A 27,783-nucleotide genomic window follows, 5' to 3' on the forward strand; every position below is an offset into this window, starting at 1 on the left:
ATCGTGAAATTGAATATGGCCTTTGTTTAATAATAGAAGCAAGCAAAGTGAAAAGACATTTTTTTTCAATTGGAGAAATTTAAGTCTATCAAATATAATTTCCATAGGAAAAGAGACAAAAATAGGGCAGCCTTGAGAAAAAGAACACAATACCAATTTATTTTAAGTTGGCAGTTTTTATAACATCAACAGAATACAAAGTGGCTTAAAGCCAAACAGATTTACTTTTCTTTATTTCTTGTAAGAGTTTAAAATTTTGTAGTCTCCAAGAACTTCTAATGAGCATATATAGATGCTGCCAATTAGAGATAAAAAAGAGAGAGAAATAAATCAAAGTACATCATGACCCTCTAACAATCCTCTGGGATTCCCACCACCTCACCAATATGCCCCTAAATCATGCCCCCCCCCCGACCCTGGCACTGGAACATTTAAAATCAAATACTTGGCTCAAGTTACAGACAAACTATAATTCAGAGTGTAGACAAAGAGTGGTCATGGTGGAGGGGACATAAAGAGAAGTGGCAGGGACATGGAGGCTGGTATAAGATCCTGGGCGGGTTAGGAGACTTTGGAGTCCTCAAGTACCAGCTACAGTTTTTTTTTTTTTTCTCTCATTTGCTTTGGGGATGAGAACTGACATTTAGTTTTTTTTGTTTTTTTACTGTGACGATAGCCAAACTACTAAAAACTCAAGAGACACAGATTTTATTCAATACATTTGGGAAAGAAAAGCCAGAAAATAAGCAAATGTCCTTTATATACTAGGCTGTTTAACAATTCATACAAATCAGAAAATATAAATCCTGTAACTTAATGATAACTTTGAAGTAACTTACATGCTTGTGTAGATTGCTTATCTTTTAAACCAATGCATTTCAAGTAAAAAAAAAAAAAAAAAAAAAAAATACATATTAAGCTGTCATGTGGAAATTAGTATAAATTTCAAAAGTTATAAAACAATAATCCAGTAGATGATGTGCTAGAAATATTTAAAAAAAAAAAAAAAAAAAAAAAATCAGTCACAATCACGTTTCATTTAAGAATGCCGATATATTAGTCAAAATAATTGATTGCAATTACCTCCCCTGGATCTTGCGAACTCTCCAACATTAAGATATGTTTATATATTTCTATGTACAAAATTCAGTCAACTAATAACAGAGAATTATGATTTTTTAAATAAATTTTATTCCTCCTCAACAAGACATATCGCCACTGAGAGGTAAAGAGTTACCGCAAATTAGGTGTCATATTTATAGAGGTATTCTAAGTAGGGAGTTGTGCAGTGAGATGCCTTTTCACATTACATTTAAATTCCAGTACATTGACATTGATGCAGTCACAAAAACAAAAAGCAGACATTTTCTAGAATCTAAAATCATGTAATAGACTTTGATCAAAATCAGAATAAGTATTCTAGGCATATAGTTTAGTTCCATTAGATTTTAATTTTAATATTCGTGTGGATATAGAAAAGTGGTTGAAAATTGCTTTTGTTTGAGAAAATAATTTTACCCGTCCAGTGATGGATATTCTATTATATATCATTTATTGACCATGATTAACTTTTTCTCCCAGTTCGTTAATTTGCCTGATAATGACAATGAAACACTAGTTAAACATTTTCAATATTTTTATTTACTAGACATTTTGAAAACAATCAAGAATTAGTTTAAGAGTAAAAAACAAAAACAAAAAAAAAAATTTACTAAGAAGAGATTGCAAGGCTGTCTATACTCTATTGTTATTTTCATGGCAAGTGCTCATCTGAGCTCCAATCTATGGTTCCCCCTTGCAAAACTTTCATGAAAAACACTCATCTAGCTGAAAGCACTACCAATAATTACTCCAACTCTTTATTTGTGCCTAAACCTAAACGTAGATTCTATAAACAGAGCTTATTTCTTAGAACTGCACACCTGTGGAACGCGTTTCCATTCCCCTGCTTTCCAGCACACTACAATATGGTAGTCTTCAAATCCAACTTGATGAGCCGTCTCCTTAAGTAATCCAATTTACCAAATTTGTTATTACTAACGATTATTACGATTTTGTCCCATTGACTACTGTACCCCCGTTAACACTTATCCGTGAGTGGTCTCTGGGCCTTCATAAGTGGGGACTTCTTTGTAGAAAAAAAAGACAAAAAAACCCAAAAAAACTATCATACAATCGTCTTAAAGAATTAGTATTGTAAAGAAACTTTTGTCCTAAAAAGTAAAATTCCCACAGAACAAAAGTTTTCAAATGATTGTGGCTAGTGTATGAGTAACACTGTGGAATAACAACTAATGGATTTGTATTGTCATTAGTCACAACAAAATGCATTTGCTCTATTTTTAATGGTTATATCTTGCTACCATTCCCTTGCACTGAAGTAACTGTGTTAGGTTTGTTACAACAAACAAACAAAATTAGCTATGATATCAATTTATATGCCTAGAAATGATACTTCGGAAATTACACCGTTAGAATTTTTTAAAAATATTTGAAACATTCAAAGCCAATCGATAATTGGATTGTTTTCTTGACAATGTTTGTATAAATTACACAGGGGAACTTTTTGTTGACCTCAAAATGCAAAAACAAGCTTAGTTATTCTGTATCACATTAACTTTTTTTTTTTTTAGCTATCAAATGCTTTGTCTCAAAAACTATAAAAATACTGCACAATCCAATCTTTGCTAATAGAATGGTCAAACATACTTGGTAAAAATTGCTTGACCAATATTTTTGGTTAATTTTATTAAGGTTATTTTGTTACTGTCAGTCAAATTGCGTCTAAGTAGTCATGGAAAAGATTGCACTTGGACGTTTTACTTGAGTGTTCAATTTGTGGACAATTTCGTTTTATGTCCCAACATTAGTCAGACATTATCTATCATACTATTAAAAAGTTATGGTATTAATGACATTTATTTGCAAATAGAAATGTGTGATTGGTAAAAAAAAAAAAAAAAAAAAAAAAAAGAAATAGGCAGAATATAGATTACTAAGGTAGTAGTTTTCACTATGTCTAACCTGTTCGAATCTCATAAGTGTAAAGGATTAAAAACAACTAAATTACATGTTTTATAAACTAAAAGAAATTAACATGAAAAAAACGTTACAGAAATATAGTTTTTAAAACTAAATGACATTTCAATTTTAGTTTAAAATTATTTTTGTTTGAAAACATAACCGCTAATTATTTTTTATTTATTTAATACTGATCTCAATAATGAATTTCCAATTAATTAATATATAATCGCTAATGTTTCTTTCCAATAAAAATACATTCATCACAGTTATTTACTCTTGTGCAGATACTAAGTAGCATAGATATTTTTATGACAAATTTTCAAATATTTTTTTCATACTATAAAGCAATAGAAATCTCGTCTTGAGGCAGCATTCACTCCACAATGGTTAAGATAGTTTCTTTCAATGAATTCAATGTATCTTGCAAGAAAGCTAACCAAGCCCAGTGATCCATCGCCAATATTGATAATAATGACAGCCAGTCAGGGTTCCAATGGCAAACACCATAAATTATTGGACTCAGAATCAGTTCAGTATTTTGTTTAACCATTCTGAGCCACGTTTTAAGTTGATCATTTCTGCCAGTCTCAAGGAGGAACCAGATCGATGGCTTCTCTGATAAAATCACTTTGTTGACAGCATAGGGTGTAACCAGCTCAGCAAAGGCATCTTGTGAGAAGAATCCACTGGAGGGAGATGATGTGGCGCCACACTCTGACCACCGTGTTCGGCAGGAGGTGTTGCCAGGACACATGCAGGATATGACACAGACAGAAATGATCAAAAACCTCCAGTCTGTGATGATCAGCAGTTCTGATTGGCCCGGACTCACAACTGTAGATAATCTGTGACAAACAAGAATATGTCAAATTCAATTGGCATCTGCACTGGTATCTGGCGGCTTCTTGGTTGCTCCTGCCTCTGCGAAAAATCTGCGAGAAGCAAGTGTATTTTTTTCTCTTACTCAGCCGAGATAGTATGTGGGGCTTGTGAAACTCAAATACCTTTGATACTCCAATTTATGAATTCATCGAGCATAAAAGCCAGACAAACATGGAAATTAGTATATCCAGGTACTGTACGAACATCACTCAACAAGTGGAGACAAATCAATATCTAGTGATAAAATTTAGATTTGTTTGCATCCAATGTTTATGATTAATAATAAACTACAAAATAAAACTGACTTGTATTACTATTGTGTTGCTGTTTCATATTCAAAAAGTAGGCTATCATGTAAAAGTGGACAGAAGAAAAGCGTTATTTCAAGCCAACAAATTTTTAATGCAAATCGAGTGAAGTTCAAACTTATGAGAAATCATGTTAAAAAGGTATTTTTAACGATAACTTAAAAAGCAAATGTTTTTGTGGCTTTTACAGCAGAATATGATCACCTAGCAACTTTGTGAAACCCTGCTTGCTCCTCATTACATTGCTGATCTGGAAAGTCAAAAACTTATGCGATCATGTCATCTTCCTTTTCTACACCTTTCCACTATTCCTTTTAGACAACTTTCTCACAGCACCCACCGATTTCTTTTGTGTGGTCGTAAAATTATAACACCAACTACAGAGAATATGGTGAAGATTTAGTTATTACTAAAAGTTTACATTTAAGTAGTATGAATGGATGTTGTAAAAATAATGCCTTTTTTTTATTCCACTCAAATAGATCAAATTGCATTGTTATGATGAATGAATTTATACATTCATGACCTGAAAGTGTCATCTCTCTGTTGCAGATATTGACGACATGAGACTAAGAAAGTAATCCTTGTCATAGAGTGAATTTTTGGCAAAGGTGCATGAAGAACGGTGGTGACTATGTAGAAAAAATAAATTCTGGAGCGCAAACAGGTCGCTTGTTTTAATGGTATCACATCCATAGGTCTAACTTTTGGTATTAATAATAAAAAAAAATATAAGGCTTTACTTTGGGAACAACCCTCATATTTACTAAAAAGAATAAAAGAATGGTACTGCAACTATACTACCTTCACTGAAGTTCAACAATGAAAAAAAATCACTATCTTCATTCACCGCTGTAAATAAATGACTTCATTAAAAAAAAAAAAAACACATTAATTTGATCATTATGAAAGGAAGATGGTATTAAATTTAAAAAAGATTAAATATAATAACCAAAAATAAACATCTATTATAATATTTTTGATCACAATTCATGAAACCTAAAATTATAAGCCTGGTCACATTGTTCATTCATTCAACAAATGGATGGTAACATTTTAATGCTAGTAAGACTAAGCTGCTCTCCTTTAACAATTACAAGAAGCCTCTCCAACTCTTTTTTTTTTCAAGGTGGTCACCACTTATCAAGGCCCGGAAGCTACTCAGGGATAAGGGTTATTGTAAGTACAGTACGTTAGTGTGGATATTTAAAGTGTCTACTTAAGGGGCGGTTCATCAGGAATTTGTTTACGTTGGACTTGAAGACATCCAAGTTGTAGTCAGGAGGGAAGCAGTGGATTCATCTGATGTACAAATCCCTGACAAACCTACTTAGCAACAAAATATTACCTCTTAACTTTTGAGGCCCCTAAATGCCAGAAAGCTTTTTATTCTAACAGTTTCTTCCCTCAAACAGCTAGACTTTGGAATTCCCTTCCTGCTACCTGCTTCACTGGCATGCAGAAGTTTAAATGTAGTATAAACTAACATCTTGTTATTCTTTCCTAGCATGGTCCTGCGCGAGCCTTTTCTAGTCTCACAAAACATGCGTTCACATTTCAAGCTATATTACTTGTCATATACATACGTGCACGCAAACATACACACCCACGTCCACACACATACATGTATTCACGTTCGTGTACATACACTCACATTCACGTGTATATACACACACGCTAACGTATGCACAGATGGACGACGTCACTTCCCTTTCAAAGGAAATCCACACATGCGCAAAAGACTACTGAAAACAATTATAAAAGCAAGAGACAAGCTGTTTCCAGCCTTTTTTCGACTTAGCTCCCGAGCTGAGCGGTCATCGGACCATTTGCCCCCCTGTCGGGGCGCCTACGCGCGTCACGTCACATCCCCTGCTACTATGTGGGGGGGGGGGGGCTAACAGACAGTATGTACACTTTATACGCTTTCTCTCTCCATGAACTGGATCGACATTCTCACTCTTTCTCTCTCTATCTACTACTTGTGCCAGAGAACACCACCACGTAGCTGACGGCTAACATGTCGCACAGTTTAACTGATGTCAACCCTCTATCTTTTTCTTTGTCTACACGCTGGACTATCATTCCCATTTTCCACTACATCACTCACTTCTCTTGCCACGCGCGAACAAACGATAGTGACCCGAACGTGAGATGAATACACATTTCCTTTTTTCTTCTATACTACCAATCCCGCAACAAACGATGGTTACACCCGCGCGGATATGAATACATGTTATATCTAAAACATTCATTCTTTCAACAGTAAATAAACGACACGTTTATCTTATCCATCAATTGAGTTTTTGTTTCCTTCATTCCATTCGTTTCATTATTTTCTTTTGTAACGGGATTAGGATTTATATATCCTAGTCCTCTACAGTCCCAAATAATAGCTCTTGACGATATGCCTTGTTAGGGGCCAACAGGAGTAAAACAAGAAAATAAATAAATAAAAATATTATAGACACATACACTCTGGTTGTCAAAAAGTACTGAAGGGTCTGATAAGTTATTTAGAAAATTATGCTGGTTTTACAAAGTTTAATATTTTATCATTCAAATTTTCTTTTTTTTCTCTCTCCTGTTTCAAGGTTCTCTACAGAAAATTCAAAATGGCATCTAGAATCGCTGTAATAGATAACTACTTAGTTAGAATTCAAATAAGGTAAAAGAACTATCTTTTAGACAATAGATTCAAACATATTTTTTAGTAGTTTTAATCTGTTATCACTGGAAATTTGAATATCATTTTGAAATCTTTAAACTGATGTTTGAATATCAATTCCTCCATGAAAAAAGTGTTATTCAAAAAAGATTTCTACATTACTGACCAATGTATACTCTAAGTTTAACTTTCTGAATATAGATATAAAATAAACGTTGAACAAGAATTAAATGAAAAATATCCTAGGCAACTTCGGGTAGTTACAATGTCTAAAATTAATTAGGAATACTTTTTTCTTTTCTTTTTTTTTTCCCTTCTCCATATGTGCAATTTATTTTTTCTCACAAAATTTCATATAAAATGACTTCTTACTTCCCTTTTTGTTTCCTTTTACTTCAGTTGGTCCTCAGAAATAAAGAGGCCTCCTTCCTGGGCCTAACACTTGATCTCTATATGAGATATTCAAATATTCCATTGAAGTTCTCCTTTACATCTCAAACATTGAGTTAGTAAAGAAGTTAAGAACATAAATGGTCGATTAGGGAAAGAAAACTTATGTTATAGTATACCTTTCTTGTGGTCTCTTGGTCTTACTAAATTCAAGGACCAGAATTCATCTAGTCTGCTGGAGTATCCAGCTTTGTACTGTTACTTGAGATGACATCACTTGAAGGTGCATGATTCCTTGTAAAAGCCAGTATGTGTTAGATATACTGAAGAGATATCATTTAGGCTGCAAATAGTATGCAATTTGGAATATTTAATCAGGGTTTACCTGTACTGAAAAACATCTTCATACCAGGTTGTCCTGACAAACCCCTGTACAGAGAGACCTTACACACTTGAGGACAGTGTCTAGTAGGCATTCAAGTTTCAGTAATGTTTACAAAATTACAAGTAAAATATACAGTACTTAGAGTCCAGTTCTTAATCTTTTACTTATTTATAAATTTAATAGTTAAAAAGAACAGGTTGTATATCTAAAAATATTTTTAGAAAATAAAAAAGGGACAATACTCTCATGCAACATCAGGTTGAATCAAGTAATAATTATATTTCAAATAGTTGTCTGCGATTTATGAAAAATGTTATCTATGGCAATGTTTTCTTAACTAACATTTTTTTTCTGATAAGTAGTTATTGGACAGAGTTCTGAATCTCATAGCATCAATGCCCATGTACCCCAAGGATTTATTCTGGGTTTAACCCCCTTCCTGATCTTTATTAATGATCTTCCTTATTCTATTTTAAGATCATTTATTAATATTTACTCAGATGACACAATTGTCTATGGCAACACCATGAAGAACATTGGTGATTAAGATTTTGTCGATTCTCTTCCAATCAAGAGAGGGAAAAAGTGGCTTACGATATTAATATCTCTAAACCCAATCTTCTTACTTTTCATCACCAATGCCTGGACTCTTGTTTTGCTCCAGTCAAAATAACGGCTTTTTGTTTGAGGAATCCTCTTACTTTGATAATCTCCTAGGACTGACTATATTTTCCATTTTAAATCTGGAGTTAATGTGCTCGTAAGGTTGTTGGAAAAATGATTGGATCATTCTACTTCTCCAAAATGTACCTGACCAATGATTCAATCCTCCACATATATATGAACTATATATGTCCTAAGATGGAGTATTACTGCCACATCTGGGGGAGGTGCTGTTCAGAAAACTCTTACCTTGACGGAGTAGAAAATCGACCTTGAAATCTAGTGAGGATGCTTTCTTCCTCAGTGTGCCTAGCATTAGACAAAATCTCCATGAACAGAGTTTCTTTCTAAAAACTTATTTATAGAACACATTAGCACAGAATGCTTCTCTATAACAGTACTCTTCAATTCCAATGTCAAGGTGTATTTGTCATAAATTGTCTCTATAAATATTCAAACCGTTTATTCCATTAATTAATAATTTTTTCATATTTTTCATCATTCAACTGACAATATATCCATCTCATAACCCTCACATATATATATATATATATATATATATATATATATATATATATTATATATAAAAATAAAAGACAAAATGGTCATGCGCATTTTTTTTTTTTTGGCTGGGCATTTCTATGTTTTAGAACTTTTTATATACTCCCTAGATTATAATATCTAAGATTTGCAAGTGAAGGTTGTCTTTACATTTATTTGGAGCGAGTTAAAAAAAAAAAAAAAAATTGTTTCCAGTGTTTGTTTGTCTTTCTAATATAAATAAAGTGAAACTGAATCGGGGGGGGGGGGGGGAAAGAAAAAAAAAAAAAGCAAGTTGTTGGCCTTCGTGACCAGCACGTCTTGAAGGCAATCAGCTTTGATCGCAGTGGGGAATACGCTTCATATCAGATAATTGCTATTCATTAAGACACTGCCAGAGCTCCCCCCTTATGGGAGAAGCTGATTTCCCCCATGATGGCAGAAAGCTGAAACTTAAAGTGCGTGATTTCATTTCTTCGCCTGCTTTAACTCATTCACTTAACTGTTACTTTCTGCATGTCAACTTTTTTTATTGCTAAATTTAAATGCTTTTCACTTCCTCTCGCGTCGTGGCCTAGTAGTAAAATGTCATGTTTTCTTTTACTTTCTTTTCCGCCTTCCCATCAAAACTTTGGGTTCGAGCCTGCATGCCTACTACAACTATTTTTTTTCTCAACACACACCTCCAAACACCTGGGCAACGCCAAGCACCTCTGCTCATCTATATATATAAAAGACAAAATGTCACCAGGCTTCTCGGGGGAGGGGGGGTTACTATTCTTTAGAACTTTTTATATGCTCCCTAGATCATAATATCTACGATTTGCGAACGGAGATTGTCTATATCTTTTATTTGAACGACTTTTACAAAATTCATGCTATTCTGTTCTGTCATGTGTTTATTTATACAAAAAAGCTGAACAAAGTGAAATTAATAGAAGCAAAGGCAGTTCCTTGGTTTTCCCTCTAGGGACGTCCAGAAAGCAATTAGCTTTGATCACTGTAGGGGGAAACCTCTCATATCAGACAATTGCTATTCATTTGGACACTCCCCTTTTTTATGGGGAACTGGTTTTCCCCAACGTCAAGGGGAACGAAATACGACAGGCAAAAAGCTGTAAGCTTAACTAGCTAACAGGTGAACTCATTCACTTAACTAACTTTCTACATGTCAACTTTTTAATTGCTAAACTAAAACGCTTTTCACTTTCTCTTGCGTCTTAGCGCAGCAGTAAAATCTCATGTTTTCTTTCATTTTATTTTCCACCTTCGCGTCGCGTCACAGGTTCGAGGCTGTATGCCTACTAACACCTTTTTTTATCTTTTCCTCCTTCGCTGTTCGGCTTTTGAGCCCGCCTGCCTTACTAACACTTTTTGTTTTTCCTTCACACACACACACACACACACACACACACACACACACACACTTACAAACACCTGGGCAATGCCAGGCACCCCTGTTAATCTTTCATATATGTTGACTCATTAATAAAATAAAAAACCAAAAAATACAACAACAAAAAAATTAGGAAGAGCAACGAAATATAAGAGATCACAATAAAACTATGGTAGCATTCACTTGTCATTTATGGTTTGTTTTGTTATTTGGTGTCATGTCAGTCTATTATGTGAAAATTTTAATGCTGAATCATTACCTATTGTCAACAATTGTATACAATTAGTTAAAAAAAGTAACTAGTTGACTTGCAGCTGGGAAATCACAAGTTTATACTCTTTCTCAACAGTATTAGTGGTCACGTAACTGAACACAATATATCCGATTAAATTTGATATTAGATTTGAAACTAACATAGCTCATATACCATAGTCTGTGATAGTATCCATTAGACTCAAATCATGTATCCCCCCCACACACACACACAACTGTCATTTATATTTAGTGTTATTAAACTCTGTAATCCAAGTTATAATAAACAATGTTTGAATACAATGCGATATGCAAGTGTAAACAGACAAAAATCGGTGAGCTGCTCTAAAAGGATTTGGAAGCAATGAGAGAGAGAGAGAGAGAGAGAGAGAGTATAAAAGACCTTCGGTTCTAACAAGGAGATCAGATTTGCACTTCATCCACAAGTAGAAGACTGGTTTGTTGCATGATAGTGTCTCTAGCATCACGATTATCATAGAAGAAGCAAGAAAGAAACGCAAGATACTTTCCTTGTGTAGGCGTGCTTAACTGCTGGAAATAAAACAGCTAATGAAAGAGAAAAAGATATTCGCTGTGTGGATGTTCTGTTTCATTATGCACTTTTAGTAAATTTCGCCTTGCTTCACCTTGGAATAAGATAAAACGAAAACGTGCAAAGGGATAATGATTGCAAATGCAGAGAATTTAACAGTTTCATTATTATTATTTACATTACTAGTGTGCTCATCTAAAAAAAAAAAATTACTATTTTTTTTCATCTCATCTCCAACTTTTATAATTAAAATCAATTTGAAAAGTAAAAAAGTTGTCAATTCTCTATTAGAATGTAAAATTACAACTGAATTTCACAAAGTACTTTATTGACTATGCCTTGTGTTGCCAGTTTTTGACTTGATTTAAATTTATACTAAACTAGCAAGCTGCCCAGCGTAAATCATGTATAAATATTTTAATTAATGCAAAATTCTTATTTATTATAAACAGAAATACTAGATATTAATAGATATTATACATAACGTTAAGTTCTTAAAAAAAAAACAAGAAAATGAAGTAAAAAAAAAAAAAACGAAGTAAAAAAAAATGAAGTAAAAAAAACAAAAAACGAAGTAAAAAAAACAAAAAAAAACGAAGTAAAAAAAACAAAAAAACGAAGTAAAAAAAACAAAAAAACGAAGTAAAAAAAAACAAAAAAACGAAGTAAAAAAAACAAAAAAAAAACGAAGTAAAAAAAAACGAAATAAAAAAAACGAAGTAAAAAAAAAAACAAAAAAACGAAGTAAAAAAAAACAAAAAAACGAAGTAAAAAAAAACGAAGTAAAAAAACAAAAAAACGAAGTAAAAAAAAAACAAAAATACGAAGTAAAAAAAATCAAAAATGAAGTAAAAAACGAAAAATGTAGTAAAAAAACAAAAAATGAAGTAAAAAACAAAAATGAAGTAAAAAACAAAAATGAAGTAAAAAACAAAAATGAGGTAAAAAACAAAAATGAGGTAAAAAACAAAAATGAAGTAAAAAACAAAAATGAAGTAAAAAACAAAAATGAAGTAAAAAACAAAAATGAAGTAAAAAACAAAAATGAAGTAAAAAACAAAAATGAAGTAAAAAACAAAAATGAAGTAAAAAACAAAAATGAAGTAAAAAACAAAAATGAAGTAAAAAAACAAAAACGTAAAAAAATCGAGACGTGCACGCGAGTATTGTTTTTTCTAAACAGTTCACTTCTATGTAAAAAAAGAAAAAAAAAGAAAGTATTCTCAAAATTGAAACCAAAACCTGAAGACAGGGAGTCAAATACAATAACCATTAGACCAGCTTGGCACAATCCTTAAAATTTTTTTACAAACCTTTTAACATAAAGAAATTGTCAGGTTTCATGACCGCGCATGCACATTCGTGAAAGTTAGCAAATAGATAAAAATCCGATGACCCCATGTACCAATACTTCAATTTTGGCCCCTTAGAAGGCCTTTTTTTCTAGCTGAAAACAGATTAAAAAATTTCCCCATGTCTGAATACCCTATATACCAAATTTCAAGTCTGTAAATCGAAAATTTGTTGAGTATATAGGTTGGGAATTGTCCTCACACACATTTTCACTTTTATAGATATAGATAACCTCCTTTAGTTGTAAGAGAATAACTATTTATACATGAAACAGACTTGTATTATATTTGAGAGTTCTACAAATAAAACTTAGATATTTAAAGAACAATATTTTTAAGATGCCTCAATCTATTCAATATGTAAATTTAACAATGAAAATGTCACTTCAAATGCCAGTGTGAACATGCCGATGGTCGGATAGCGCCTCTTGTACACATTTAAAATGTATACTTATTGGGCACATACCCAAAACATATAGTATTTTCACTATGTCCAAGAAGCCATAAATAAAATTAAAACCAGTTGAACTTAACATACAGAGCATATGAATCTCTTGCATTCTTTATTACTCTTTTACAGTGGTTGCTAGTAGTCCTAAATTTGCCTGTAGTTTCATAACAGCTTTTTCATTGAAAGCAATGGAAATAGCGGTTTCTGTGCGTAATGGCAGCAGCACATTCTGGAGTGAACTATGGCTGGCTTTTAGGCTTTTGCTGGATTTTCTTTGACGGTACAAAGCGGTCTATACCGAACAATTAACAATTTTGTCAGGTCAGATACTATAGATGACACGTCCTTTTTAAACATGGAATGCAGAGATATACCTGATAAAAATGCTCTAAACACAGCCGATTATAATATGGTAGCCTTCAAGTTCAATGTAAACAAGTTCTTGCTGAGCTCTCCCCTTAAATAATCCAAATTATATCCAATCTACACCATTAATGATTATTAAACTACCACTCTTACATTCATTAACCCTTATCCTCGAGTGGCCTTCGGGCCTTGATAAGTGGTGACTACAAAAACAAACAAATTTTTTAAGTGGTTTCTTGATTGGAGACAGGCTGAAACAAATGCATAAAACATTCACTAATTCGTAAAAGGTAACAAAGAAAGTGATTTTAACGTTAATAATCATTGGTATTTTCCTCCATGCCAGATTAGCATTGGTCAGAATTTTCGTTTTATGCATAAAAGTATAAAAGCAATATCATCTACAAAAGAGACAAAGATTGAGATTTAAAATTTTGTTTCAAAAATTGTAAAAGACTACACAAACAGAAAAAAACGGCACTTGTGTATTTTGGATTTTTATTTTGGATTTGAATGTAGTCTTCCAAGTAGTCTATTGTGTCTGGATTATCAACATAGACCTAGTTCTAATGAGGTTAAATCACCATGTCCATTTTTATGAAATTATTAGTTCATCAAATGTTTCAATAATTTGATATGATTTGGGATTTGTATTACTATACACATAGATTCGAAAAAGTTGTCAAAAAACAAATATATAACAAATAAATGTTATCAAAAGCAAGATAAGTTACTTTTCTACCTAACTGGATAATTTTTTAGTGTTTTTATTTAATGTAAAATGTTTATTTGATATGAAAAACGAGTGATGTTGGAGGCTGCTGGCGAACAACTAAAGATGGCCGCGATGTCTATGAAGACTCAATTATCACTACAAAATAAGAGATAAACTAAAATGATGGTAGAAACCCGCCCAATAAATGTTACAGTGACATTTCTTTTTTGTGGCCTTGTGCCATACAGTGACAGTTCCTTTGCATTCCTGTGCAAGGTGGTTGAATCTGCATCCAATTCACCCTTTTCTACTACATAGAAAAGTTTATGGGTGGTCTCTCCCCTTTCTGTTATAGTCTTCCCATTCATACATATAACTTCATATGTATCTTGGCTTATAACCCAAGCATAGGTTTCCGGAAGTATGCCCTTTTCTGCTACATAGGGAAGTCTATGGGCGGCTTGTTCTTTTCATCATAATGAAATAAATATACGTTTATATGTATCTTGGCTTGTGTTCAAGCATAGTTTTTAGATGTCTATCTTATATAGGAAATCTGTAAGCTACCTCACTCATTTCCGTGCAGTTAGCCCCCTGTGAGTTGAGTTGGGTGCACAGTGATTTCTCCTTTTTCTACCATGGATTCATATGTGGCACAGTTGGTAAGATGTTCAGCTTTTCGCGTCTTCACAGGAGGCCATTGCATATCATCAATTAATTTCTCCAACATACATAACACAACAGGGGAATGGATGGAGCTACCTGTCCGTCTCACATTCATTCAAGTTATAAAGTGTAGGCGTTCAGAGGAGGCGTCGCTATCTGGCAAATATGAAAAGAGGGAGATTTATCTGGCCCTCTGTATTATAACCCTACCATGAGCTCCTGTCACAAAGCCATGAAGTATTTTGGTGAGAGTATCTAACATAAATCCAAGTTCTTTATAAAAAAACAGGAGGGGGGGGAGATATGTGTATCTGAATGCAATTAAGTGACGTATGCATAAAGATTGATTTCTTGCTGTTTTTTGCAACATGTCAACTTTTTATGTCAAAATTTCACATGTTTTATATAAGATTTGTTTTCCAATTAATTTCCTTTTGTAGGCATAATTTTTGTACACGAATAGTTTTCAAACAATTGATTTTTTTTAATCTATAGATGGGATCCTGACAGGAAGCTGAAAATGGAAAGAAGAGTAACAGCAACCACAAGGGGAAGTAATTCTAAAACTCCTAAACTAACCCTAACCAGCAAAGCAGTTAAATTGTTATGTATAATCAAGTCAGATTGTCAGCAAAAAAGAACATGTTAAAACACAGATTTACAAAAATTTTAAAACGTTAAACGTAAGATGTTAAAGCACAGGTTCATATATTTATGTCAGACGTTCTGAAATGAAAAAGTGTTTCTTTGTGGTAGTTTGCTGGAAAGGTTTCTATGTGATATAAAACAACAGTTAACTGGCAGTTTGATTAACAACAGGCGAAAATGTATGTTGATGTTAATATTTAGGTGATTCAGTGATTGTGACTACTAATCAACAAAATATTCCGTTTTACAGAAATTTACTTCTAAATCTATCTCTGACTATGTCTTTCCACTTTCTCTCAAATCCACTCTTACCACTTCTCATGTTTTCATACTCTTGTCATCTAACCTTATTACCTCACTATCAGTTTGAAAACATTTGGAAAGGTGACAGGTTCTGATGTGATAATGTTAATGAGATCGAAAAATGGTTTATATGAAACTTTGGTTTTTGAAAGAAAAAAAATTTTTTTATTGGGATCCTTTAAGATGAGTAATTTAAATATTTATTTATTTGCGAACTGTAAACGGCAGAAGTTGATGTCTTAAGAAGATGGCCCAACAAAAATTTGTTTAAATTGGACTTGAGTGAAATAATTCCACAGGCAGGCAGTTCTAGGAAAAAAGAAAAGAAGCTTTGTTCATAGCACTTGTGTTTAGATTTAGGCACGGATAGAGAGTGGATGAAATTGCTGATAGTGGTTGTAGCTAGACGAGCAAAAAAGTAACTTTTGCTCCTCAATAGTACAACTTTGATGACCAACGCCGGACAATTGTCCTCATGATCTTGATGTGAGGTGGGTGGTAATTTGATTAAAAGGGACTCTCTGATATCTGTAGCCTTCATCGGAGTGGCAATTGTTTTGCAAGCAGGTGACCACTTGACCACCCACAACCCAAGGGTAACCAAAGTTGGGGATGTCACCAGCAGGAGGATGAAAAGGATAAACTAAATGATATCGGATACAGTATCATGCTAAATCTGTTCCTTTCAATTGCTTAGGCTGCTGATTTTTTTTTTTTTTTTTTTTTTTTTTTTTACATAGGAATTTTTATTTGATCTCTGATTTATTCACAACTTCATCCATTTTTAATATGATTATCCTTCCAGTACCCCCCCCCAAAAAAAAAGACATTTGTCATTACAAGGTTGGAGAAAATGTTAAAATGAGTAAACAGTGTGGAAATTCTGCCAAAATCTGATAAATGTGATGTACGTACTTGTCATGGAGCAGAGATGTCATATTCTGGGAACCATATTAATTGATCAAATAGTTTGTTTTTTTTAACATAGATTTCATGAGCAGAGCTTCTTTCTCAGAAGTGCACGACTGTGGAACTCTCTTCCGTTTGCCTGTTTCCCACCTGATTACAACTTGGATGTCTTCAAGTCCAAACAAACAAATTCCTTACAAACCGCCCTCTTAAGACACTATCAAATCTCCAATACTAATGATTACTACAATACTATCTCATTGATTACTGTACACAGAATAACCCTTATCCCTGAGTGGCCTCCGGGCCTTGATAAGTGGTGACCTCCATGTAAAAGAAAAAACTGTTCTGCTAACTCAATAACTCATCCATTCTTTCAATGTGATCATACCAACCAAATCTCCAGTTTGCACACATTTCCCTATCCTGTCCAGGTTTAATTGTCCTCTGAGGCTGCCAGACCTGTCTTCAAAACTCCTATTGATCGTATCATTCTTATGTCATTTCTCTCCATGCAATGCATCTTCTCACACTTGCATAAGTACATTCATTAATGACCTTCTGTCTAACCCTGCGCACTAATGCTCTCATCATGCATTTATTAACTTGTTGAATTCCTCCAATAAAATCCAATATATTTACAAAAGGAAAATAAAAAAAATTAAACTAGTTGACAGATTTGTTATTCAATATATTTAATGAGGTTGATATGCAAATGATTATAATATTCCTATCAAGAAAAAACTTTCTTCCTATAAATAATTTAGGTACACACATGAATTCAGTTTTCAGTTTCTGTTCTTTCTAAGAAAGGAGTGGTGTTCTTAAAAGTGAAGCCACCTACTGAGTGAATAGGTCCAAAGTAGATAATAAATATTGCCAGTTGACTGATAACAGACATTGTTAGGATCAATAGAAGCAAATCTGTCAACAGGCATAGAAATGAATCAATAATGAGCGATTCTCTTTGCAAGAAGTTTTCATTACTAATCACACACACACATAGTTGGGTTTTAGCATTTAATAAAAATATGAAAAAAAAAAAAGAAACCGCTATAAAACTCACACAAACAATTTAGAGAACATTCTAATAACATAATGTTAACTGATGTGCATAGAATGTCTTTTAGTCAATTGTTTGATGATGGAAGCGTAAACACATATTTATTCCTCTTGTCTGACCGTTGAAGAGCATTTATATTTGCTATTATAAATCTGGCAACAAGAAAATGTTTTCAATAATGAAGAAAAAAAAAAAAAAAAAAAAAAAAAAAAAAAATCACAAATGAAATATTTTAATGGTTTTAGAAAAATGAAAACAAAATTCTTCCAATTTTATTATGATGAAGCCCAACTATTGAAAAATGAAATGTTCAATGCAGAAATGGAGATTTTGTTAAAATGAAGTTTAACTCATATTCCACTGTTGGTGCTAAAGAACAGAAAGAACTTAGTAATAGATCTAATATTTTTATACTAAAAAACTGATGTTATCTTGTTTGTCACTGTGCACACTTCACCTGTGGTGAATGTCTCAGATGGTGAAGAGAGAGAGAGAGAGAGAGAGAGAGAGAGAGAGAGAGAGAGAGAGAGAGAGAGAGAGAGAGAGAGAGAGAAAGACAATATCTAAGTATATGCATAAAAAATCTAATATAGATAAAAGTTAATTACGATACAAGCACGGACAAAATCAGTAAAAGTAAAAAGCTATTTATTAAAAGGAAAATACATTAAATCGAAAGTTCATTGAACATATGGGTTAGTGGATAGAAGCGTTGATGAAAGATATTCTAAGTAAATTATGTTAGGAGTTTGTGTAAGAATTCAAAACAATATGAATTAATTGATAGAAAATTGCTTAAGTTTGGAATATAGAATGAGAATGGGTTACCTTTTCAGATTAAATGGAGAGTTCAGTTCAAAAATATTCTAAGGTTACCAAGTAGAATAAAATTTACTAATTAGCAGTAATATGCCTTTCAAGCTGATATAGGTATGATTGATAGCTTTTATACCAAGTTTTTCTATAGTCCAAAGACAAGGGTAGATATTGAATTGGTTAGATTAATGCGACATGGAAAACATTTTCAAATAAGAACCAACTTCAAATTAAATATGAGTGAAAAAAAAATGTTGAGGCCTACTAAAATGAAGACTTTAGACTGTTTGTGCTCAGAAACTAAGCTACAGAAAAATGGATATCCAAACTATATTTTAAATAAAAATGATTGCAAATTCCTTATTCATATACAATTATGTTCCAGCTACTTGTCTGGCAAAAGAAACAGAAAAAAGTGTCACTCTGCTCCACAAGAAAAGAAAGCAAACTTCTAAAGCTATCATCAAAAGAATAGTCTACCTGTGCAGATTAGAGTTCAATTCAAAAATACTCTAAGGTTACCAAGTACAATAATAGTTACATTAGAGGGTGCATAAAATTATTATAACCATGATGCTTTATTTCGTTTAGTTGCTTTTATAGAAAATCCATTTTTAGGTTCTTTAATACTAACAATAACTATTGCAATCAATTCATTGAACCTAAGTTGCTATTTTACATACAGCTATATCATGAAATGTATTACAGTGTAAGTGAACAAAAAAGATGATTTTATTTGAACTTGTCTTACAAAATACCATCGTCTGCATGTAACGTTATAAGGCAGTATCTTCTACAAACATTTGAGGTGTAAAAAAAAAAATAAAAATAAGCAAAGAATTATTTTACTGAGTAATGATTAGATAAAAAACATTTTCTGTACATAGTATCAGTATGTTAAAAGCATGGTAAACAAAACAATGACATTGTCCAAGAATGTTTGGTTATACAACTCATTGTACAGAGGGAGAACTAATTCATGATGTAATCTTTTCTGGTTCTCTGCCTGGGTGACGCAAGCACATCGATTGACAGCCGAGGATGTAAATAGCAATAATCAAGGAGTACATGACCAAGTCTACAGGCCAATCTTTAACAGTGGAATCATGATTGGTTATCCATCTGGTGTCATCTTGCTTAACCTGACCAGGATCATCACTGTTGCAACAACATACAAACAAGTAATATAAACTCGTCTTTTGCTTGCTTTTTGCTAGCAGTGCTAATACCTCATCACTATCTTGACATAATGAAAATTGATGCAGAGTATAAAAGCAAAGAGTTCATATTCCATTCAAAATTCTGTCAAGATTCCCGAGTTTGACAACATACACTTGAAGAAGGTCAGACGTTACATTGATTGAAATGTTAAAATGAAACTAAAGATAAGAACAATAGTCTGAAAAATCCAAATAATACGAATAATGAAAATAATTTGCAAATTTAATAGCCTTTAATGGAGGTTATAGTTGTTAGTTTAATTTACAAATGACAACTTCTTTATTAAAATCGAGATCTGAATTTTTCTTACAAGTCACTTATCACAGACATTGGTTTTCACAGCTAGTAGCACTTGATGCATTACACACAAGAGATCATAATAAAGTTGATATTTAATTTCTGTGCCATTAGTACATCACTGTAAATAAGCTGTCTTTAATCTTTTAAACATAATCTAAGATTAAAAATATGAAATTGACATGAAGAAAGAAAAAAAGAAAAAAAAAACAAAAGAAAAAAAAAGTAACATAGAATCCATAACTGAGCATTTTGTCTGCTTGCATGCATTGGTCATTTATAAGCTCCAAAGCTAATCGATGTAATTACATTAAATTTGGCACAACGTTTCTTTAAGACATCAGGGATGAAACTTAATAGAACAATACTAAAAACATTAAACACTTACTGGCTTCAAAGTATTAGCCATAAAATCTGACATAAAAACACCATTGTTATCATGCCAGAGTTGTAATAGGAGTGAGGATCACCCTCTATACTGTATTTCTCCTTTGTCTCAGAAACTACTGAGCCAATCTGATTGAAATTGTGCATGGATCTTTGTTATAAATTGCAGCAAACTAAGTATTATGTTATCTGTTCCATGCAGTTACGGATTAGTCATCGCATTTACTCTAGAAGTTTGTCATCAATTATTCTAAATCAATGGACTATAACTTTTATGTTTTTAACACGCTAAAAAATTTAGTTTTTATAATATCACTGCTAGTAATGATAAACATAAATATAAACTACTGGATTAAACTGCAAATTTTATCATGAAGTAACCTCGATATCGCCACCACTGTCAATAATAATAATAAACACTGAGAGGCTTCAAAGCTATTAGTCCAAATTACAAATTTGATATGATAAACCTTTGTGACAACAAGCATGTCAGAGTAGGGTCAATAATAAAGATTAAGAGTTTTCAAAAATATTGGTCAGGATTGCACTAAATTTAGCCTAAAGAGCCTCTAGGATACTGGATGTGCCAGCAAAGAATCCCTTAAGATGTTTGCTGTGGAGGAAAAACTAAAAGTTGATGGTAGTACAACAAATCACCTTTATAAATATAGATAAACAAATATGTATATATACATGCACATAAACACATACATACATTTTCAAACATACATAAGTTTCAAGTTGTGGGTGTACACTTCTTGTTTGCACAAAGAAGGTCATTGTAAATTGCTAGCAACTACTTTGAGAAGTTTTACATGCATTTTTGAACATGCTCTCTACAAAACAGAGAATGTCTCATTCTTGTTCCCTTCAGGGAAGACTTGACAATGCAATAAATGTTCACGAATGGCTAACTCATGAATGCCAGGATGTTGGCCATTTTCTGTGTCTATGTATATCGAACAGGAGACATATTGAGAAATTTTCACCTCCAAGTGTTGGATGGTATGTCTCATGCAGTCAATCTCACACTGCATTAAAGCGATAAACGATCGTATTGCATTCAGTGGAGGGAATATCAATATGAAAAGAAGGGAAAGTGCTTTTCATTCTAAACATTATTCAAACTTTAGTGGCATATAAGTAACCTTATCTGTCTGAGGAATGATCTATCAGATTATTTTGTCAATTTTTGGTTTACAGACTTGAAACTTGTAAATAGGGAATTTGGATCTATGGAACAAATTCAATTTGGTATTTAAACAGTAAAAATAGCTACTAAGGTGGTCAAAATTAATAAAATTGGATTTGGCAGGCATGAGTCGACAAAGTACTTCTCTATGCATACACAAATATACATACTCAGTTAATTTTTACTTCTGATACCCATCTGTTGGTGGTTCAGATGGCAACAAATAATGTTGCAAAAAAGTTATTTTTGGTTTCGATTCTAGCTAATGGCACTGAAATCATTTTAACTTCTGAAATCAATACTATATATTGGGTAGAATATAATAATCAACAGAGTATTGGCTCTATATTAATGAACATAAAATCTGCATAAATTAAAATATATTACAGTATATTTCATGAATGGGCCATGCTGGGTAGTCACTATTGGGTACAATATAATAATAATGAATAGAGAATTGGTTCTATAATAAATACAAAATCTGCACAAATTTAAGTATATTTAAGTATACTTTATGATCAAGCAACACCAGGTGGGTTTATCATCATATATATGCATCTTTATGGTGCTAGTCTACTATTTATAATTAAATGGTTCCCATATTGTATTTAATTCTATACAAGGTCTACTTATGCCATTCTCGCCAATATATATGCTACTTCTTTGAGACATCCTACTCGCCACCATTTTTTTCGCCTTTGTCTCACAACAGTAGTTTCTCTTTTCTCTCAATATGTGGTCAGCAATACTCAACTTTTCAATATCTCCACGTATTATGGCTTTCCAATATCCTTTTAGTGGGCAGCATGTGTCCCTTTATTGAGATTTTAATTTACAGCTTTGATAATGAGGAGTGAAAAACATTGTAATTACAGCCACTTTATGCAACATGTGGCAGAAAAGACAAAGAGTGAAAAAGGAGTGGCTCAATAAATCAATGATGTGAACGGTGCGACAAAAAAAAAAAAAAAATAAATAAATAAAAAATAAATGGGTTCGCTTGTTTAAAGGTTGAGAATATTTGACTTATTTTTTCATTCTTAATGGTAGTTGTTTAAAAAATAACACTGAAACAGTCAGCATTTTTTTTTATTACATTGAAACAACAGAGAGAGAGATGTATAAAAAGAAAGTCAATTACTTTAACTATTTTCTATTCATAACCCCACTAGTATACCTCTAAATACATTAATGTAAATTAACTGGAGGTTATGGTGGTTCGCCGTAAATCAGTGTTGTTACACAGATTTACAACCTGGGTGTCCCAAGTTTGAATCAAGTTCATTCTAGAAAAATTACTTTCACTTAGGATGCTGGCAAACTTCACATGATCGATCCTGTAAGTACCCAATGTCTTTCTAGAAAAAAACTATCGGGGAAACCAATGCCAACAATAAAATCTTTGGATCCATATGATATGATCTATATAATATTCTGCTTGTCCCTTCCTTAGTTAGTCTGTACGTTATGCTTTCACTAATAAGATATTTGAAAACGAGGCTACAAAGAGAGGTCACTCTTGCATATTTTAAAGCCAAATTTCATAAATTTGTCCTTTTTTGAAGCTGTTTGGCCTTCAAAAATTGTATTGGTTTATCAGTCCAAAATCTAACTTTTTGTGCATTTCCAGAAAACTGAATATTATCAAAACATTTTTCTTAAATATATTTCTCATTCTGTGGAATTCCACAAGTTCTGCTAGTAAACTAATAACTTACAAAATAAAGTAGTAACAATAACGATGCATAAAGTTTACATTCATAATATATTAATACTTTATCAATTAAAATGATTTAATTTGCATGTCGCTTATAACGAGTAACTATGTTTCTCCTTTGTAAAATGCTATTTTTTTTATTATTTATTTATTTTTACAAAGGAGTCACCACTTATTAAGGCCAGAGGCCACTCGAGGATAAGGGTTAATATGTGTACAGAGGTCAATGGAACAATGTCGTAGTAATTGTTAGAAGAAATTTAGTAAATTGGATTACTTAAGGGGAACGGCTCATCCAGAACTTGTTTATGTTGGGCTTGAAGACGACTATATTATAGTCAGCCGGAAAGCAGGCAAATTTTCATGGAATCTATGCTTAGATTTAGGCACAGATAAAGAGTAGGGGAAATTATTGAGTGTTTTCAGCTAGATGAGTGTTTATCATGTAAGTTTGGCGCTCAGAAGAGCACTTGCCATGAAAATAATGATAAAACAAAGACAGGCTTGCAACGTCTCTTCTGTGAGAAAGAGGTTGCAGAGAAGAGAAAAGAGATCCCCCACTAGGTTACGAAGTCTATTTTGAACTCTGTCAAAGCAGGATAAGGCCTTTCTAGCAGCTCCTGCTCAGATGTGGCAACAGTACTCCATCCTTGGGCGTACCTAACTCTTATATAGGTAGAGAATTGCATCAGCAGTGAGATATCTACTGGATCGATAGAAGGATCCCACCATTTTTCCAGCGACCTTGGTTACAGAAATATTAAGATGAATGCCTATCAATTTAAAGAAAATAAATATAACAAAAAACATGTTATCAGCTTATATTATCAATGTTACTTTTTTTTTACATCTAATTATAGCTTTTGTTTGTATTTGCTGTTTACCACGATTGTACTAGTCTTTAATACATTTCAAAGTCAAAATCAGATTATGTAAAAAAGAAATTAAGATTAGAAATTAGCGAATTCAAGAAAGTTACTGAGAAAACCCAGTAACAATAGCTATTGTAGCCTAGTCTTGGTGTACAAACACAGACTTATTTTGGAGATCTTCAGGGTATGAATGGTAAAGAAGGATATTAAAAATTCCAAGAATTTAGTTACTGCATAGAAATATATACTAAAATAAAATAATTCTAAACTAGAATAGAATAATGTGTAGTTATTTTTAATTACCAAAACTCCACTGGCAGACGACCTCTACACATCACTATTGTTACAAAATGTGTTGGCAATACTTTTGCTATGAAATGTATCAGCCATTTTTTTTTTTTTTTGTCAAACAATACATTCAATGCTTCAAGCAGACTACATTCAGGAAAAAAAATACAAAACAAATAATCAATAACATAAATCAACTAAATTATGTGATTTCGGAAATTACCTACAAGTATTTCTTTATCTATTAAAAATGGCCATGAGATCTGAAAATAAACTGCTGGAAGGCTAGTGCATAATTACAATAGACAAGAAACCATCGCACAGGTTGATGTCTTTAACTATTTAGAGTATCAGATTTCTGCTGGAAATTAGCCTGCTAAAGCATTGCAATACTAAATACATCATATATGGACGGCTTTCAATAAAACCAGGTTCATCCTGACTCCCAAGATTATCAACATATGATATACTGCTGATCTAGTGCTATATGGTCTTGAGTGTAAACCAAAGACAGTTAACTCACAAAACAATAAAAGTAATGAAATCAGTGGACCACAATCTTTTAGTAAAGATGAAAATTATATCCACATCCTCTGTAGTTAAATGCTAAGCATTAGCACTTTATGGAGACAATAAGGGAGCATGGTATGCCTAGATGATATGGTAGAAGAGGCAAACCACTGAAGATGATGTAATGTTCTGGAACTTATGCCATTCACAATTCTTTTATACTAGCAAAACTATGCGACCAGATGGAGCATATACTAATATGTAACAGCTGTTGTATGCTAACTCTCCTTTTTTCCTTAAATTGTGAAGTTTGAATGAATTTGGTCATTAGATTTTTATAAAATTATAACAAACATTAAAGAAGTTAATTTAAAAAGTTGTTTGAACGTGAATTGTCAGAAAATTATATTTCATCTATTATATAAATCTCAAACGTCTATTTGTTTGTGTGTTTGCATGTTTGCTAAAAACTGGGGAAAAAAAAGAAAAGATAATTCTATGGTGGTCAACCGCACCATTTCTTGCAAATGGGGGGGGGGGTTACTTTTCGTGTTGGGATTATCACAAGTAACGCATGTGTAACAAACTGAAAGTACCTTTAAAAATGTTATTTTGCAGCATCATGACGTTATAAGTCGTTGTGGTCTGATGGACAAAAGTGTTTGCCAGTAACTTTTTTCCCTTCTTTCCTGTTTCAGGTTCGAGCCTGCCTACCGCAGCTAATTTCTTTTATTTTTGCGGTCGCATGGGCTCTTGCTGCTATTTTGATTGAAAGAATTTTTTTTTAAAGAAATTTTTTTTAAGGGCAGGGGAAGTTGTCCCCTACTTCTTTTGTGTGTGTGTGTGGGAGGGGGACTCAATATCCTTAGTATAGCATCTGTGTCCAAACCAAACTTCATGTCCACCCGGGCAATGTCGGGTATCCATGCTAGTAGAAGATAAGAAACAAATTGTCAGTAAGTTAATCATAAAAAAAAAAGATCTGTCACAATGTTTTTTTTTTTTTTTTCTTTTTCTCAAGAGCCATACAGGTGACAAGGAAAAACATTCTTACTTTCATCATTTTTTTTTTTTTCTAAATTCAATGTTACTACCATTTATAACAAGCTTGGCTGTCATTATAAATTACATGAACAATATTGATATAATCTCAAACTGTCTGCTTCAGACGGGACACACTCGCCCTGGTCATGAAAATGTTGAGCAAATATCAATATTATAACCAGAAAGCAGTGGAAACATTCGCTTGAGCCACATATTCTTATTATATACACATAAATCATCTAATACACTTTGATTTTAAAACGCCACATATGATCCTCACAGTATACAGCTCTTACAATCAGAAATGACATTTTTGGAAGAAAATATTATAAGCGACTAGTTATATGTATCTCACACTAGGTCATTTGTTTATTTGGGGAGAAAAAAAAAAGTTTTTTTTTTAAAAAGTAAATTATATTATGTCGATATTTTTTGATCATTTAATTTAATTACTAAACAGTGGATACACCCTTTCAGGACAATTTACATAGTACTATACTTGCAATTAATGTCCTTTTCAGGACAATTTCCTTTTCAGTTTGAACAGTTGTCCTGATAATTGAATGGCTAAAACGTCCGGCTCTCAATGAAATGGTCAAATTTGGATGTTGGCTTGAAGCATTTGGCTATCTAGCTACACAGAGAAGCTATGATATAGCGAAACAGTCCATGGATGACTACATCATACACACATTCAAATATTTATCTCAATAGTAGTGATAATTTTATAGAACAATTTTCTGGCTGAAATAGCTGTCGATGTCAGACATAACAAATCATTACATGCTCCTCATTTCTATGGCTTCACAAAGTCAAATATTGACTACTCACCCTAAATTATGTGGTAAAAAATAAGCATGATTATTTCTAGGAAAGGCTTTCGTACACTTTAATACTTGTTTCCCTCTTATTTATGGGTCCATTTAGGAGAGATGGAAGGACAAATAGAGATTAAGATGAGGGAAAGGGAGATAAACACACACACACACACACACACACACACACACACACACACACAATATTTCTTAATCCTGGAATCTATGGGCTAATTTTTCTGAAATCTTGTATGGACCTTTGTTATAAAGTGCAGCAAAGTAAGTATTATGGTATCCATTCGATGCATAATTATGGATTAATAGGGATTAGTCACTACAATACCACATTTACTCTAGAAGTTTATAAAGGACACATTCTAATTCAACAGCTATAACTTTTGCATGTTTTAATGTCTAATATATATATATATATATATATATATATATATATATATATATATATATATATTTAGGGTGTATACCATTATAGCTATTTGCTAATATTTTCTCCTCTGTAGAGAATGTAGACATTGAAACCCTATAGGATAAGGAATTAAAATATTTCTAATGTATTCTTTGTCTTACATAGAATAATAAAAGTCTTTGATATGAAACTCAAACATTTCACGTCATAAAATTTTTTAAAATTCATTGACTGACTAAAATTTGATTTATTTGCTCTATCTTGTATATTGAGCAATTCTTATTTAGGTGGGATAATACTTATAGAATATTACTGCCAATAATATTTTGTAAATCTTATAATCACAGGTTTTCATACCAGCTGATTGTTGGATAATTTTATTCTGAAGTATAATATATAGCAATTTTCCGCATTTCATTCTCATGAGGATTGGTCAGGCTACAGAATTAATGTTACCTGTGTTTTCTTTTTTTTAAATAGAAAAATGTGATGTTGAGGTTTCTAGTTAGCCAATCAGATTCTTTGATATTTATGCATACATTTATCACAGCCAATAACTGCACATTTATTAGGTAAAGTTCACTTTACCTGTAATTCACCCATTTCTTTGTTCATTTTTGGAGGGAATGGGCCATATTTTGTGTTAGGTGACCTAGTTTTAGTCTG

General features: G+C 32.5%; 1 protein-coding gene across 6 annotated transcripts in view; it reads right to left on the reverse strand.

Annotated features, from left to right (window-relative positions):
* Positions 1–27,783, reverse strand: part of LOC145295851 (uncharacterized) — a 423,706-nt gene that overhangs the window by 305,095 nt on the left and 90,828 nt on the right. The gene's annotated exons all lie outside the window — the stretch shown is intronic.

Source organism: Euprymna scolopes, chromosome 16 (genome assembly GCF_053919585.1).
Source record: "Euprymna scolopes isolate OS-2025 chromosome 16, ASM5391958v1, whole genome shotgun sequence".
Taxonomy (NCBI): Eukaryota; Metazoa; Mollusca; class Cephalopoda; order Sepiida; family Sepiolidae; genus Euprymna; species Euprymna scolopes.